The sequence below is a fragment of the Bufo bufo genome, chromosome 4, assembly GCF_905171765.1.
Source record: "Bufo bufo chromosome 4, aBufBuf1.1, whole genome shotgun sequence".
In the NCBI taxonomy this organism is placed as follows: Eukaryota; Metazoa; Chordata; class Amphibia; order Anura; family Bufonidae; genus Bufo; species Bufo bufo.
The window spans coordinates 536,945,640-536,961,662 of record NC_053392.1 but is presented as its reverse complement, the minus strand read 5'-3'; positions in this window follow the sequence as shown (position 1 = coordinate 536,961,662).

The following is a 16,023-nucleotide window of genomic DNA, read 5'->3' as shown; positions in this document are numbered from 1 at the left end:
GGCTACTGGGACCTGAGGTAATAGGTTCAGTAGGACGTGTAGCTGTGGCAGAACGACAACGTCCTCTCCCTGCACCAGAGGCTCCACCAACACCACCACCTCGACCATGACCGCGTCCCTTATTAGATGCTTGCCTCATAGTTAGCGTTCACAAAGCAAAGTAAAAATTGGTTAGGTATGTTAAAAATAATTGACCGCCAATATAAACCCTGATGTTGGGTATTGCACAAAAAAATTTTTTTTTTAACTCTATATGACAGCGGTATTTGTGGCCTAAATGTGACTGTCGCCAATGCACGTGTAATCAAAGATGACCAGTATATGAACAAACGTTTTTTTTAATCCGCAGTAACCAAATGGCCGTATTTGTGGCCTAAATGTGACTGTAATCAATGCACGTTTAATCACAAATGACCAGTATATGAACAAAGGTTTTTTTTAATCCACAATAACCAAATGGCCGTCTTTGTGGCCTAAATGTGACTGTAATCAATGCACGTTTAATCACAAATGACCAGTATATGAACAAAGTTTTTTTTAAACCGCAGTAACCAAATGGCCGTATTTGTGGCCTAAATGTAACTGTCACCTATGCATGTGTAATCAAAGATGACCAGTATATGAACAAACGTTTTTTTAATCCGCAGTAACCAAATGGCTGTATTTGTGGCCTAAATGTGACTGTAATCAATGCACGTTTAATCACAAATGACCAGTATATGAACAAAGTTTTTTTAAAACCGCAGTAACCAAATGGCCGTATTTGTGGCTTAAATGTGACTGTTACCAATGCACGTGTAATCAAAGATGACCAGTATATGAACAAACGTTTTTTTTTATCCGCAGTAACCAAATGGCCGTATTTGTGGCCTAAATGTGACTGTAATCAATGCACGTTTAATAAAAAATGACCAGTATATGAACAAATGTTTTTTTAAACCGCAGTAACCGAATGGCCATATTTGTGGCCTAAATGTGACTGTAATCAATGCACGTTTAATCAAAAATGACCAGTATATGAACAAACATTTTTTTTAAACTGCAGTAACCAAATGGCCGTATTTGTGGCCTAAATGTGACTGTAACCAATGCACTTTTAATCAAAAATGACCAGTATCTGAACAAAAGTTTTTTTTAAACCGCAATAACCGAATGGTCGTATTTGTGGCCTAAATGTGACTGTAATCAATGCACGTTTAATCAAAAATGACCAGTATATAAACAAATGTTTTTTTTAAACCGCAGTAACCAAATGGCCATTTTTGTGGCCTAAATGTGACTGTAATCAATGCACGTTTAATCAAAAATGACCAGTATCTGAACAAACGGTTTTTTTAAACCGCAGTATCCTAATGGTCGTATTTGTGGCCTAAATGTGACTGTAATCAATGCACGTTTAATCAAAAATGACCAGTATCTGAACAAACATTTTTTTTAAACCGCAGTAACCAAATGGCCGTATTTGTGGCCTAAATGTGACTGTAATCAATGCACGTTTAATCAAAAATGACCAGTATATAAACAAACTTTTTTTTTAAACCACAGTAACCAAATGGCCGTATTTGTGGCCTAAATGTGACTGTAATCAATGCACATTTAATCAAAAATGACCAGTATATAAACAAACTATTTTTTTAAACCACAGTAACCAAATGGCCGTATTTGTGGCCTAAATGTGACTGTCACCTATGCACATGTAATCAAAGATGACCAGTATATGAACAAATGGTTCTTTTAAACCGCAGTAACCAAATGGCCGTATTTGTGGTCTAAATGTGACTGTAATCAATGCACGTTTAATCAAAAATGACCAGTATATAAACAAACTTTTATTTTAAACCGCAGTAACCAAATGGCCGTATTTGTGGCCTAAATGTGACTGTCACCTATGCACGTGTAATCAAAGATGACCAGTATATGAACAAACGGTTCTTTTAAACCGCAGTAACCAAATGGCCATACTTGTGGCCTAAATGTGACTGTAATCAATGCACGTTTAATCAAAAATGACCAGTAGATGAACAAACATTTTTTTTAAACCGCAGTAACCAAATGGCCGTATTTGTGGCCTAAATGTGACTGTAATCAATGCACGTTTAATCAAAAATGACCAGTATATGAACAAACGTTTTTGTTTTTTTCCGCAATAACATAATGGCCGTATTTGTGGCCTAAATGTGACTGTCACCTATGCACGTGTAATCAAACATGACCAGTATATGAAAAAAAGTTTTTTTAAGCACAGTTAGCAAAAAAGCTGTATTTCTGAACTAGCAGACATGCAGATAGATAGTGCTGGTGCACTATCATTGCATAAAATGGCTGCCGATCAGGTATTGATAGTGACAAACTGAAGTAAAAAAAAGTTTGTTTTCAGCAGAAGTTGGCTCAGTGCAGGCTTAAAAAAATTGTGCACTGCACCCACAAAACACATTGGATTTAGATCGCTGAGTAAAAAGGCAGTTCTTCTTAATATTTCTCCCTGATCTCTCCCTGACAGCAGCTGCAGCCTCTACCTACACTAATCAAAGCAGAGTGACGGGCAGCGCTACGTGACTACAGCTTAAATAGAGGCTGGGTCACATGCTGCAGTTTGCCAATCACAGACATGCCAATAGTAGGCATGGCTGTGATGGCTTATAAGGGCACACAGTTAAACGCTTGTTGATTTGCTGCTGGGCAGCCTTTCAAAAAGCGCCAAGAAAGCGCCGAACACCGAACCCGAACTTTTACGTAAATGTTCGGGTCCGGGTCCCAAAAAAGCTGAAGTTCAGTACGAACCCGAACTTTACAGTTTGGGTTCGCTCAACTCTAATTACAACATATGTGGCTGATATCAGCCACTCCTCTTATAACGCTCCAGCACTGATATAACTTCCAAAGACATTACATCCTATGTGACTGATATCAGCCGCTCCTCTTATAACGCTTCCGGAGGGCGGCTGTCGATGGGTTGGCTGCAAGAAGGATCTCATATCTGAAGTGACCAACACATCTTCAAACCGTCCTCTTCTTGCATGCGCTGTAGGATTGGTACTCGCAACTGTTTCTCTGTGGGTGGAAATTCCTCTGCCAGAGCCCGCAACAGCAGAATGCATTGTCGCCATTTTGTGTTTGTACCGGGGGTCTAAGTACGTTGCCACCCAGTACTGTCCTTGCCTTTTATGCTTTTTATAAGGGGGTCCCTCTTTAAACACTGGAGCATGAAGGCCCCCATTTGCACTAAATTGGAAGCGGTGGAGCGGCTTGGCTCCTGCTCATCGCCCAGTAGAATGTTGTCCTCGGTCTCCTCCCCCCATCCACGGACCACCAGGGATACCAGAAAAGTTTAAAGTCTGCTCTTCTTGCTCCTCCTCCTCCTCCTCCCCCCAGTCACCATCCTCCTCTGACTCCTCTTTAGACTCCTGCTGACTTGTCTCAGATAGAGTAGCCCCCATGGGAATTCTTTCATCATTGCGATTTCCTCATCTTCCTACTCCTGCTCCTCGACGGCTTGATCAGTGACACGACACAATTCATGCTCCAGAAAGAAGGCATAAGGTACAATGTCACTAATGGTGCCCTGGCTGCGACTGACCAGTTTGGTAGTCTCATCAAATGGCCGCAGAAGTCTGCATGCATCGCGCATGAGCAGCCATTGGTGCAGTGAAAAAATAACCAAGCTCCCCAGAACCTGTCCTGCGGCAGAGTTTGTATAGGTAGTCATTAACGGCACGTTTCTGCTGGAGCAGCCTATCAAACACATACAAGGTGGACTTCCAGCTCGTCGGGCAGTCACAAATCAGACGTCTGACAGGCAAGTGGTGTTGCCGCTGAAGGTCAGCAAGGCGAGCCATGGCCGTGTAAGATCTTCTAAAATGGCCAGAGATTGGCCAAAGATGGCCAGAGATCCTGGCCTGCCACAATATGTCCTGGACCCTGGGGTATTTGGCAAAGAATTGCTCCACGACTAAGTTCGGGACGTGTGCCATTCACGGCATGTGTGTCATTTTTGCCCTTTTTCAGCGCGCTCAGCAGATTGGCACTGTTGTTGCACACCACTTTACCAACTGTCAAATTGAGCGGGGTTAGGCACTGATCGGCCTGTGACCGCAAAGCTGAAAGGAGTGCAGGACCGGTGTGGCTCTTGGCTTCCAGGCACAACAGCTGCAGCATAGCATGGCAACGTCTCACCTGGCACGTCAAATAGGTTCTGGGGAGCTTGGGGGGTGCAGCGGAAGAGGCGGTAGCAGTGGAAAAGGAGGAGTCAGCCGAGGAGGAGACGGAGGATGGAGTAAAAGGAGGAGGAAAAGAAGAGGCAGGCCTGCATGCAATCCATGGCGGTAACACCAAATCCACACGGGTGCCACGGGTTACATGCTTGACGGCCGTCAGAAGGTTTACCCAGTGGGCAGGAAAAGTTATGTACTTTCCCTGCCCATGTTTGCTAGACCACGTGTCTGTGGTCAGATGTATCTTGGCACCGACACTATGTGCCAGAGATATATTAACTTGCCGCTGAACGTGGCCATATGGTTCAGGGATGCCCTTCTGGGAGAAATATTTCCTTCTGGGGACCTTCCATTGCGGTGTGCCAATGGCCACAAAATTTCTAAAGGCCTCTGATTCCACCAATTTATTTGGCAGTAGTTGGCGGGCTAGCAGTTCTGACAAGCCGTTGGGCAAGAGGATTATCTGGCGTCATCATTTTTTTACACTCTAACATTTGGGTCACTGAAGCCTACCTTTTGCCAGAAGAATGCAACGATGGCATGGTGGAAGGTGGAGTGGAGGACAAATGGGAGAAGAGTGGAGAAGTTGAAGAGGCAGGATGTGGAGCACCAGGAGTGTGGCTTTGTGGGTTCTGACGGCGTTGCTCCCACTGGGCTCGGTGATGGGAGGCCAGGTGCCTTCTTAAGGCGGTCTTCCCTATGTGAGTGTTGGGCTTACCACGACGTATGCGTTGACATCACAGGCAGCAGATGGCAACACTATTATCAGCAGCTGACACGTTCAAAAAAGCCCACACTGCGGAGCCATGTGCCAGGGTCCTGGGAAAGCAAGATGTGACCATGCATGGTGGATGGCTCACTCCAGATACATTTTCAGTCTGCTTTTTGCCTCGTGTGCACTGTGAGTTCTGCCTGCTTTTCCTCCTTATCTGCTGCTCTGTCTCTCCCTCTGAACTCCCCTCCTCTTCCTCTCTTGTGGGCACCCACATGACTTCCATCGACAAGTCATCATCGTCACCTTCACCAACACTGACATTAGATATCTCGGAGTAGGCAGCAACAGCGGGGACCACCCTCCTTGGGCTGATCTGGGTACTGTCGTCAAACCGCAGGGTGGTGGCCATTGCTACCTCCTCTTCTTTATCCGATGCCAAGAATGGCTGTGCATCGGTAAGGTCTTCAAATTGATGGGAAAATAATTCCTCTGACTCGAGTGGAGGGGCTATGGTTGTGGTGGTGGTAGTGTCTTTGGGGGTGCACACATCAGAGAGTGAGGAGGGTGCTGATACAGAGGATGAGTAGAGTGCAGAAGCAGAAGGCTGAGTGAGCCACTCAACTAACTCTGGTGCGTCCTTAGATGTAATCGCACGCACCTTCTCCACTTAGGCTTCGGCCTGCTGCACCTGCCCGACCCCTACCACCCCTGCGGAATGGCCTGCCTCTTCCTCTGCCTGTCATTTTTAAAATGACCCTGTGCCAAAGTCCATAGAGAAGAGCAGTATTTTTGGAAGCAGGTATATAGAACCCCTTAATCATTTTTTGGGGGGGGGCAACTGGTATATCACACCAGTTGCAATTAGTTGTTCCAATGGCTTTTATCCCTCTGTATAGCTTTGGTATCTCAGCAGAACCGCACACAAATGCTGCACTATACAAATGCACTATATAGAAATTATATTATAGGTACATATATCACACCCCTGCCTCAATCAGATTTTTTTGGGGCGTAACTGGTATATATCACAGCAGTTGCAATTAGTGGTTCCAATGGCGTTTGACCCTCTGTATAGCTGCGGTATCTCAGCAGAACCACACACAAATGCTGCACGATTCAAATGCACTATATAGAAATTATATTATAGGTATATTGCACCCCTTTCTCAATCAGAGTTTTTTGAGGACAACTGGTATATCATACCAGTTGCAATTAGTTGTTCCAATGGCGTTTGTCCCTCTGTATTGCTGCGGTATCTCAGCAGAACCGCACACAAATGTAGCACTATACAAATGCACTATATAGAAATTATATTATAGATATATAGCACCCTTTCCTCATTCAGATTTTTTTAGGGGCAACTGTTATATCACACCAGTTGCAATTAGTTGTTCCAATGGCGTTTGTCCCTCTGTATAGCTGCGATATCTCAGCAGAACCCCACACAAATGCTTTACAATACAAATGCCCTCACTTTGTAGGGCTTACATAATAGAAACCACCCATAAATGGCCCCATTTTAGAAAGTACACCGCTCAAGGTATTCAAAACTGATTTTACAAACTTTGTTAACCCTTTAGGCATTCAACAAGAATTAAAGAAAAATGTAGATGAAATTTCAGAATTTCACTTTTTTGGCAGATTTTCTATTTTAATTCATTTTTTTTACGCTAACAAAGCAAGGGTTAACAGCCAAAAAAAACTTAATATTTATTACCCTGATTCTGTAGTTTATAGAAACACCCCATATGTGGTCGTAAACTGCTGTACGGGCACACGGCAGGGCGCAGAAGGAAAGGTACGCCATATGGTTTTTGGAAGGCAAAATGTCACATTTGATGACCCCTGATGCACCCCTAGAGTAGAAACTCCAAAAAAGTGACCCAATTTTGGAAACTAAGGGATAAGGTGGCAGTTTTGTTGGTACTATTTTAGGGTACATATGATTTTTGGTTGCTCTATATTACACTTTTTGTCAGATAAGGTAATAAAAAATAGCTGTTTTGGCACCATTTTTATTTTTATTTTTTACAATGTTAATCTGACAGGTTAGATCATGTGCTATTTTTATAGAGCAGGTTGTTACGGACGCGACAATAACAAATATGACTTTTTGTTGTTGTTTGTTTCAGTTTTACATAATAGTGTCTCCATATTCTGAAAGCCATAGTTTTTATTTTTTGGGCGATTGTCTTAGGAAGGGTCTTATTTTTTGCGGGATGAGATTATGGTTTGATTGTTCCTATTTTGGGGTGTGTATGACTTTTTGATCGCTTGGTATTGCACTTTTTGTGATGTAATGTGACAAAAAATGGCTTTTTTTACACATTTTTATTTTTTACGGTTTTCACCTGAGGGTTTAGGTCATGTGATATTTTAATATACCTAGTTGTTACGGACACGGCAATACCTAATATGTCAACTTTTTTTTTTTTTCACTTTTAACACAATAAAAGCATTTTTGAAACTAAAAAAATCATGTTTTAGTGTCTCAATATTATGAGAGTCATATTTTTTTTTTTTTTTACTTAATTGTTTTATGTAGAGGTTCATATTTGTGGATTGAGGTGACGGATGATTTGTACTATTTTGGGGGCCATACGTCTATTTGATCGCTTGGTGTTGTACTTTTTGTGATGTAAGGTGACCAACAAATGGTTGTTTTAGCACAGTTTTTATTTTATTTTTTCTACGCCGTTCAGGTGAGGGGGTGGATCATGTGACATCTTTATAGAGACGGTCGTTACGGACGCGGCAATACTCAATATGTCTGTTTTTCCTTTTCTTTTTTCTCGATTTTATGTGTTTTATTTTGGGAAATTTTATTTTAGTATTTTTTTTACTTGAAACTTTTTTTTTTATGAAAAACACTTTTTTTTCATTTTTATTTTTGTCCCACTATGGGACTTCAACTTATGGGGTCTGATCCCCTCTGCAATGCATTGTAATACAACCTGGCTTAAGGGCTGGATCTCACAGGCTTCCGTAGGAGGCAAGCTCCAATGCGTATGGAAGGCATCGTGCTTGCCTTCTCTGCCATCAGGTACCCGCCACTGCAGCGCAGGGACCCGATGGAGATGTGGAGGGCACCCGTACCCTCTGCATGCCGCAGTCAGCTTTGACCGTGGCATACAAAGGGGTTAATATGCTCACATCGGTGTCTTCACTGATGCCGGTGTATGCAGCAGGGACCCGTATGTCAGTGTCTGCCAGGTCCGTGCCGCTGATCGGCAGGAGCAGCTCCTGCACCTGCCCGATCAGCCCGTCGTATATGTACGTCCCTGGTCCTTAAGACACGTCCAGCTGTGAGGTACATGTACGGCAACGGTCCTTAAGCTATTAAATAAAAGCTAACCTTAGAAATGAATACTAAAAGTAAAAAGAACAAATATAGTTGCCCTTGCTGTTTGACATTTTGCAGCATTTTCTGCATGATCCTAAAACAAACAGCCATATAGAAATCCTGAAGAGATCATGGTGTTCTTCTTTTGATCCGTTCTGTTTCTGGCTGATGACTGGCTCAGGGTTGGGGATTTTTTCAAAGGAGGTGGGACTTAACAACCTCTTTTTGTTCTAATAAAAATGGGGCACAGCAGAGAGGCTCCTTCTCCAGACAGTTGTCTTACAGCCAATCATTGGACATTCAGGATGAGGAGGACCCACCTAGCTGATCTCTCGGGGAACAGAGGGTCTCTATGTATTTCACAGTTTTAATTGTAATATGAGGGAAAATAGGAGAAAGTAGTAGATGATGTAATGAAGTGCTTGGATAGTTTTGTATTTTTATGTGCATTTTCTATATTTTGTGGTTCGTTAATATCTTGATTTCCTTTGAGCCTAGTAGGACAGAAAGATTGTTAGGCCTTTCCCCCTTGCCTATACTTCACTCCCTCAGTTGGTCACCGGTTTAAGAACAGATTAACGAAAGCTTAAAGGGTTTCCAGGACTCTGGATAGGTCTTCAGTATCTAATTGGTGTAGGTCCGACACCCAGGACCCCTGCCAATCAGCTGTTTGAGAAGGCACCGACGCTCACAGTAGCTGCGCTGCCTTCTCACAGCTCAACCCCATTGAAGTGAATAAAAAAAACTCTTACAGCATTATTATTGCATGTATATTGCAATAATAGTTTATTTGAATTGCCTTATTCATGCATATTAATACTTTTCATTAGATACATGGTTTAATCTACCAATTTCCTCAAAATACCTCTATGCTTATACTGATCATCCCCAGGTAAAAAGCTGCACAGCAAAGGTAACGTAACTAATATTTGGCTATCACAATTATTGATATGCAGATATTTTATTATTTGTTTTAATCAATGTTTAAGCTGTACATTAAAACCACCATCAATGACAATGTATGGGCAGAACAGAACAACTATGTTAACTGGTCCTGGAACAAATCAATGAGAAGTACAAAAAATACAATATACAAAGTGTCATATGATTACTGCAAAGGTTTACCATGGGAAAATGTTCAGAAGATAGTGCGCTTATTTAAAATGCACAAAAGTTCAAATTTAGAGCACAAAAGTTCTTTTGTGACATCACATACAGGCTTGCATTTATGGAAAATCCACATAGTTCTCAGGCGTCAGACGTGAAAGGGGAACACACTGTTTAACTAGTTTAATGCCCTTCTTCTGTATATCATTGTATAGAAAAGTTAATTAGAACAGGGAAATTTTGTGACAATTATTTCACTACTTTTTATGCTCCACATAGAAATATTTCACGTTGGGAAAAAGAAACTACAATAGTGTGCAAAACTCAAAGACTACAACTTTCTTTAAGTTTTCCAGTAGAAATTGCCACAAAGTAAAGTACCACCATTCATTTTTTAGTGTTAGAAATCAGGCAATAGTATAATAGTATTATTGTAATTAATGATAATAGTAGTATTAAAATGTAACACCTTCCCAACATCCACCATGTATAGTGGATGTTGGGCCTTTAAAGAGAGCACCTGCTCAGGAGCTGCGGAGGCACCATAACCGCCAAGTGCCTGCTGTTTTACACAATAGACATCTGGTGGCAAAATCTGTGATCGAGACTTTTAACCCCTCAGATGCTGTGGCCAATTGTGACCATGGCATCTGAGTTGACCAGTGACCGAATGATGCCCTGCCCCTCCACCCCCACAACGAAATTGCAGGAGCCGTTCAGTTGGAATGGCAGCCTTCTAAATGCTCCAAGACCTGCTATAGTAAAGTTCCTATCAAGGCCTGCCTGTTGCAGGAACACTGTGATTTTCTGTGATATTGCAGTGTATGGTATAAGTAATAACAACAGCATGTTGAAGTCCCCTATGGGGATAAAAAAATAATAATAATATATATATATATGGTATTAATAAAAACTACAGAGCATCCCTCCAAAAAAAATGAGCCTTCACACAGCTCTATAGACATAAATACAGTCAGGTCCATAAATATTGGGACATCGACACAATTCTCAGATTTTTGGCTCTATACACCACCACAATGTATTTCAAATGAAACAAACTAGATGTGCTTTAACTGCAGAGTGTCAGCTTTAATCTGAGGGTATTTACATCCAAATCAGGTGAACGGTGTAGGAATTACAACAGTTTGCATATGTACCTCCCACTTGTTAAGGGACCAAAAGTAATGGGACAATTGGCTTCTCAGCTGTTCCATGGCCAGGTGTGTGTTATTCCCTCGTTATCCCAATTACAATGAGCAGATAAAAGGTCCAGAGTTCATTTCAAGTGTGCTATTTGCATTTGGAATCTGTTGCTGTCAACTCTCAAGATGAGATCCAAAGAGCTGTCACTATCAGTGAAGCAAGCCATCATTAGGCTGAAAAAAGAAAAGAAACCCATCAGAGAGATATCAAAAACATTAGGCGTGGCCAAAACAACTGTTTGGAACATTCTTAAAAAGAAGGAACGCACTGGTGAGCTCAGCAACACCAAAAGTCCCGGAAGACCACGGAAAACAACTGTGGTGGATGACAGAAGAATTCTTTCCCTGGTGAAGAAAACACCCTTCACAACAGTTGGCCAGATCAAGAACACTCTCCAGGAGGTAGGTGTATGTGTGTCAAAGTCAACAATCAAGAGAAGACTTCACCAGAGTGAATACAGAGGGTTCACCACAAGATGTAAAACATTGGTGAGCCTCAAAAACAGGAAGGCCAGATTAGAGTTTGCCAAACGACATCTAAATAAGCCTTCACAGTTCTAGAACAACATCCTATGGACAGATGAGACCAAGATCAACTTGTACCAGAGTGATGGGAAGAGAAGAGTATGGAGAAGGGAAGAAACTGCTCATGATCCTAAGCATACCACCTCATCAGTGAAGCATGGTGGTGGTAGTGTCATGGCGTGGGCATGTATGGCTGCCAAGGAACTGGTTCTCTTGTATTTATTGATGATGTGACTGCTGACAAAAGCAGCAGGATGAATTCTGAAGTGTTTCGGGCAATATTATCTGCTCATATTCAGCCAAATGCTTCAGAACTCATTGGACGGCGCTTTACAGTGCAGATGGACAATGACCCAAAGCATACTGCAGAAGGGACCAAAGAGTTTTTAAAGGGAAAGAAGTAGAATGTTATGCAATGGCCAAGTCAATCACCTGACCTGAATCCGATTGAGCATGCATTTCACTTGCTGAACACAAAACTGAAGGGAAAATGCCCCAAGAACAAGCAGGAACTTAAGACAGTTGCAGTAGAGGCCTGGCAGAGCATCACCAAGGATGAACCCAGCGTCTGGTGATGTCTATGCGTTCCAGACTTCAGGCTGTAATTGACTGCAAAGGATTTGCAACCATGCATTAAAAAGTGAAAATTTGAGTTATGATTATTATTCTGTCCCATTACTTTTGGTTCCTTAACAAGTGGGAGGCACATATGCAAACTGTTGTAATTCCTACACCGTTCACCTGATTTGGATATAAATACCCTCAAATTAAAGCTGACAGTCTGCAGTTAAAGTACATCTAGTTCGTTTCATTTGAAATAAATTGTGGTGGTGTATAGAGCCAAAATTTTTAGAATTGTGTCGATGTCCCAATATTTATGGACCTGGCTGTATAAAAAAGTTACTGAGAAATGTGTTTCAATTTTTTTTTTAATCATTAAACCATACGTAAAACTATGGGGAAAAAAATGGTATCGATTGAGGAAACACCTTAAAAGTGAAAACCCATAAAACAATGGTAGAATTGCATTTTTTTCCAATTCCACTCCATTTAGATTTTTTTTTTCAGCTTCCCACTACATTATATGGAATATTAAATGGTGCCCTTAGTGCAACTTGTTCTGCAAAAATAGCAATACCTGAATTGGCTATTAGAACAGAAAAAAAAAACACGGCAGGCAGGAATTAAAAATGAAAAAAAAAAATGTCTGCTACAGGAAGGGGTTAAAGGAGTTTTCTACAGGATATGTCACAAATGTCTGAAAGGGTCGGGGCCCAACTCTGGAACCTGCTCCTATCTAAAGAAAGGGACCCCCATCGCATGCTGCAGTGAATGGACAGGATGTCCTACAGTACGTGCGCTACTCTCTACAATCATTGCCATGGGACTTCTGAAAAGGGCTGTGGCATTTATGGACACTTCTCCATTCACTGCAGCAAGTTACGGAGCCCAATCTCAAGATAGAAGCAGGTCCAAGAGGTGGGATTTTTAGTGTTTTCTAGTTATATAGCATCTTTTTTTTTTTTTTTACTGAGGGGCTAATGAAGACAAAATGTACTATAGCCCAGTCAATCACAAGGAATGGGAAGTGCAAAGAGGAAATAGGCATTACAACAGCGGTGCTCCAAGGCTTCTGGCCGGTCCCTTGGTGCTGAAACCAGCTAATTTGCATAATAATACGCTGATATCTTGGGAACACTGCAAGGTACAAACAACTAAGGTATTGTTTTAATCAGCATGAAGTGAATGGGGACAGATGAGCGGTAATTACACTGCTCACTTACTTCTACATTGTCGACAACAAGCAGGTTAACAGTGAAAAGTTCTCTTCAAACTGCTGATCGGGGAGGGGGGCGGGAATCAGACTCCCGATCTGATATTGATGTCCTATCCTGAGGATATGGGAAACCAGACAACCCCGCTAAGTAAAGCACCATTGGCTGATGGAAATCATATGTTGGTATTACAGTCACCAGATGAGTAGGGTACTGGGAAGTTGAGAAATATAGAGTTTTTATTGGCTATTTTAGATCAGAGGTATACTTGACTCAATCCTATTGGTGAACTAGAGTAACATGATACTTCCTGAACTCAGTAGGATCTACATGTCAACACTAGTTGATTGACAGCAGTGCAACATTACTGAGGAATGATTAGTCCCCTATACATTGGATACTTGGTTTTATATTATTTTATATGGCTTTTAGATGGTTTAGTGTTTTTAGCTATGACAATATGGGTGTAACCTGAAGATTGCAGGTGGAGGTGTATCAGATAGCAATGTTGGGCACATGCTTGTGGCTTGAAGGCCCTGCATGGCCAAAATGTTGCTTCTCACAACAGATCATTATTGTAACAGAAGGTCAATTATGTTTTCATGCTGAATTATATTAAAATAACATTTAATGGTGGCATAACCCCTTGAAAGAACCTGTATATGTAATGTTGTCATAAAAAAGTTCATCTGTATTCTGACAATACTGTACAATGCTAGTTCATTTCTTTGGCCTATTGTCAGAATTGTTTTTGTTAGGGAATTGCTATAAATGCAATTTCCTAATGTACAAGGATACATTTACCCCTCGATATATATGTGAGCAGTGTGTATATGTTTCATTGCTGGTGTGCATGTGTTTGCTCGGTTCATGTTATGTGAATCTGCACATGTTGATTTATGCCTTCATTTTTTTACATGAAGAACATAATTGGACTAAACATAAAAGTGAATGCGTCTGATCACTCATTATCAAATATATTAGGCAGACAATTCAAGCAAAGAAGCAGTCTATATATAGTATGGTTTACCCTGCCACGAGTTTAATAGGCAAATTTTCCATTCTTATATTCTTCATAAATCTGGCGTCTCACTTACAATGTGTCACGGGATGTGCAATATATTCCTGTTTCTCTATAACAATAAGCATTGCAGCAACAATGCAACATCTCTGGGTTAATTTAGATCAGGCTCTTAAAAGAACCCCCAAAAGATTTTTCAAGCTGTCATGTTTAAAGCTATAAAAAATGACAAACACATGAGAGTAAATATTTTCATATGTTTTCAGCCTAAAATAGCTGCACAATTCCATAAAGAGGAATACAGTTTAGGGATAGAACAAAATAAAGAGCCTCATTTAAAAAACAAAAAATTATGAATGTCGGTCTGCCTTGTGCCGACGGGATTAAAATATAAAACAATAAAATAAATGAAAATAAATGGTAAGAATGTATGAAGGTGTGACATAGTATGATGTGTATGTGCAGAAGGACATCAGCACAGAACAAAAAGGCACATAAAAGGGACATAAATAGCAACCAACTATCTTGATCCTCTTCACAACAGCATTTGGACTGGGGTCAGTCATGTTTCACCTTCTTCTCGCCATCTCTTGTAGAAGAGAGAGGAGGAGTAACCTTTTGGACCTTTGGGTCAATTACCCTGTCTCCGCGTTTGGTAACGTGGTGCCTCTAGAGATGGGGGACCCTGCACAGGCTTATACCACAGGAGCAGAAGGAAGATATTGCCAACCTGAGCTGCCCACATACTGTAGTTGTCAGAGTAGTGCTGATTAGCTAAAGGGGAGAAGCGATTGCATGCGCAGCCTGGGTTTGGCACTGGACTCATGCACATGACCGTATGTATTTTGCGGTCCATAAAACACAGATCCGCAAAAAAAAAAAAGCAGATGACCGCCGTGTGATGTCTGTGTCGTATCCGGGTTTTTTTTTCGGATCCAATATAACAATGCCTGTCCTTGTCCGCAAAATGAACAAGAACAGGACATGTTCTATTTTTTGGGGGAAACGGACATGCAGACATACAGACATGGAATGCACATGGAGCCATTTCAATTTTTTGTCAAGCCCCATTGAAATAAATGGTTCCGTATACGGAATAGTAAAATAAAAATGGAACGGAAACGGAAGAAAAATATGTTCTTATGCATTAGCCCTAAGAGAGTCGCATTGCTATAGGCAGTCATAATAATATATTGTCAGGTCTGTGTTAGGCTGGATCTCCCAGTCGGCATGTCACATGACATGTAGATTGCGATGTTATGACACGCCACAATGCAATGCAACAGTCACAAAAGAAATCCAACAGCATTGGATTTATGGTCACAGAGAAGTTATGGAAAATGTGATTTTGCTGCTTTGCCGAATTTTACAAAGACATTTTCTTTGTGACTAATTACTTTGTCACGAAGCGCATTTCTTTGCATGTCAGGTGCAATGATGGGAAACGGCGATGGCGCCACCCCCCCATCTACGAACCCCTCAGATGCTGTGTTCATCGCTGATTCCAGCATCTGAGATTAACATTGAGGGCTTTCAGGGGTTAATCCGGTAAAAAATAAAAAAATACTCACCGTATGCATTTCATCACGTAGAGGCTGCCGTGGCCATCTTGATTGGAGACAAAGTGCGAAATCTCGCGCAGTGACGTGATGACATCATCACGCCACTGTGGTGATGTCATATATCACCACATGCGAGATTTTGCATGGTATCTTCAATCAAGATGGCCACGGTGGCCTCTTTGCACGCAAATGGAATGGAGGTGAGCATGTATTTTTTTTGTTTTTGCCACCATTTCAGGGAAAATTGATTCGCTACCACAAAGAGCGAAGAAATTCGGCTTCACAGCAAATTAAATTTTGTCTGAAATTCGGATCGAAGTCCACTTTGGATACTTCGATTCACTCAAAAACACTAGCATTGGGAACCAGGTCAGTATTGTGGGTCTGTGCAATGTGGGGGAGGGGGGTTGTTCTGTGTTGGATAACCCCTTTAACCCATTGACACTTCTGGAGGCATTTTTTTCTATTATTGATTTAGATGGATTTTGGTAAAAAAAAATGTGTGTAATAGATTATTTTTATTTGTTTGGCTTCTGCAGTTTCTGTGTTTCAAAGTATATAG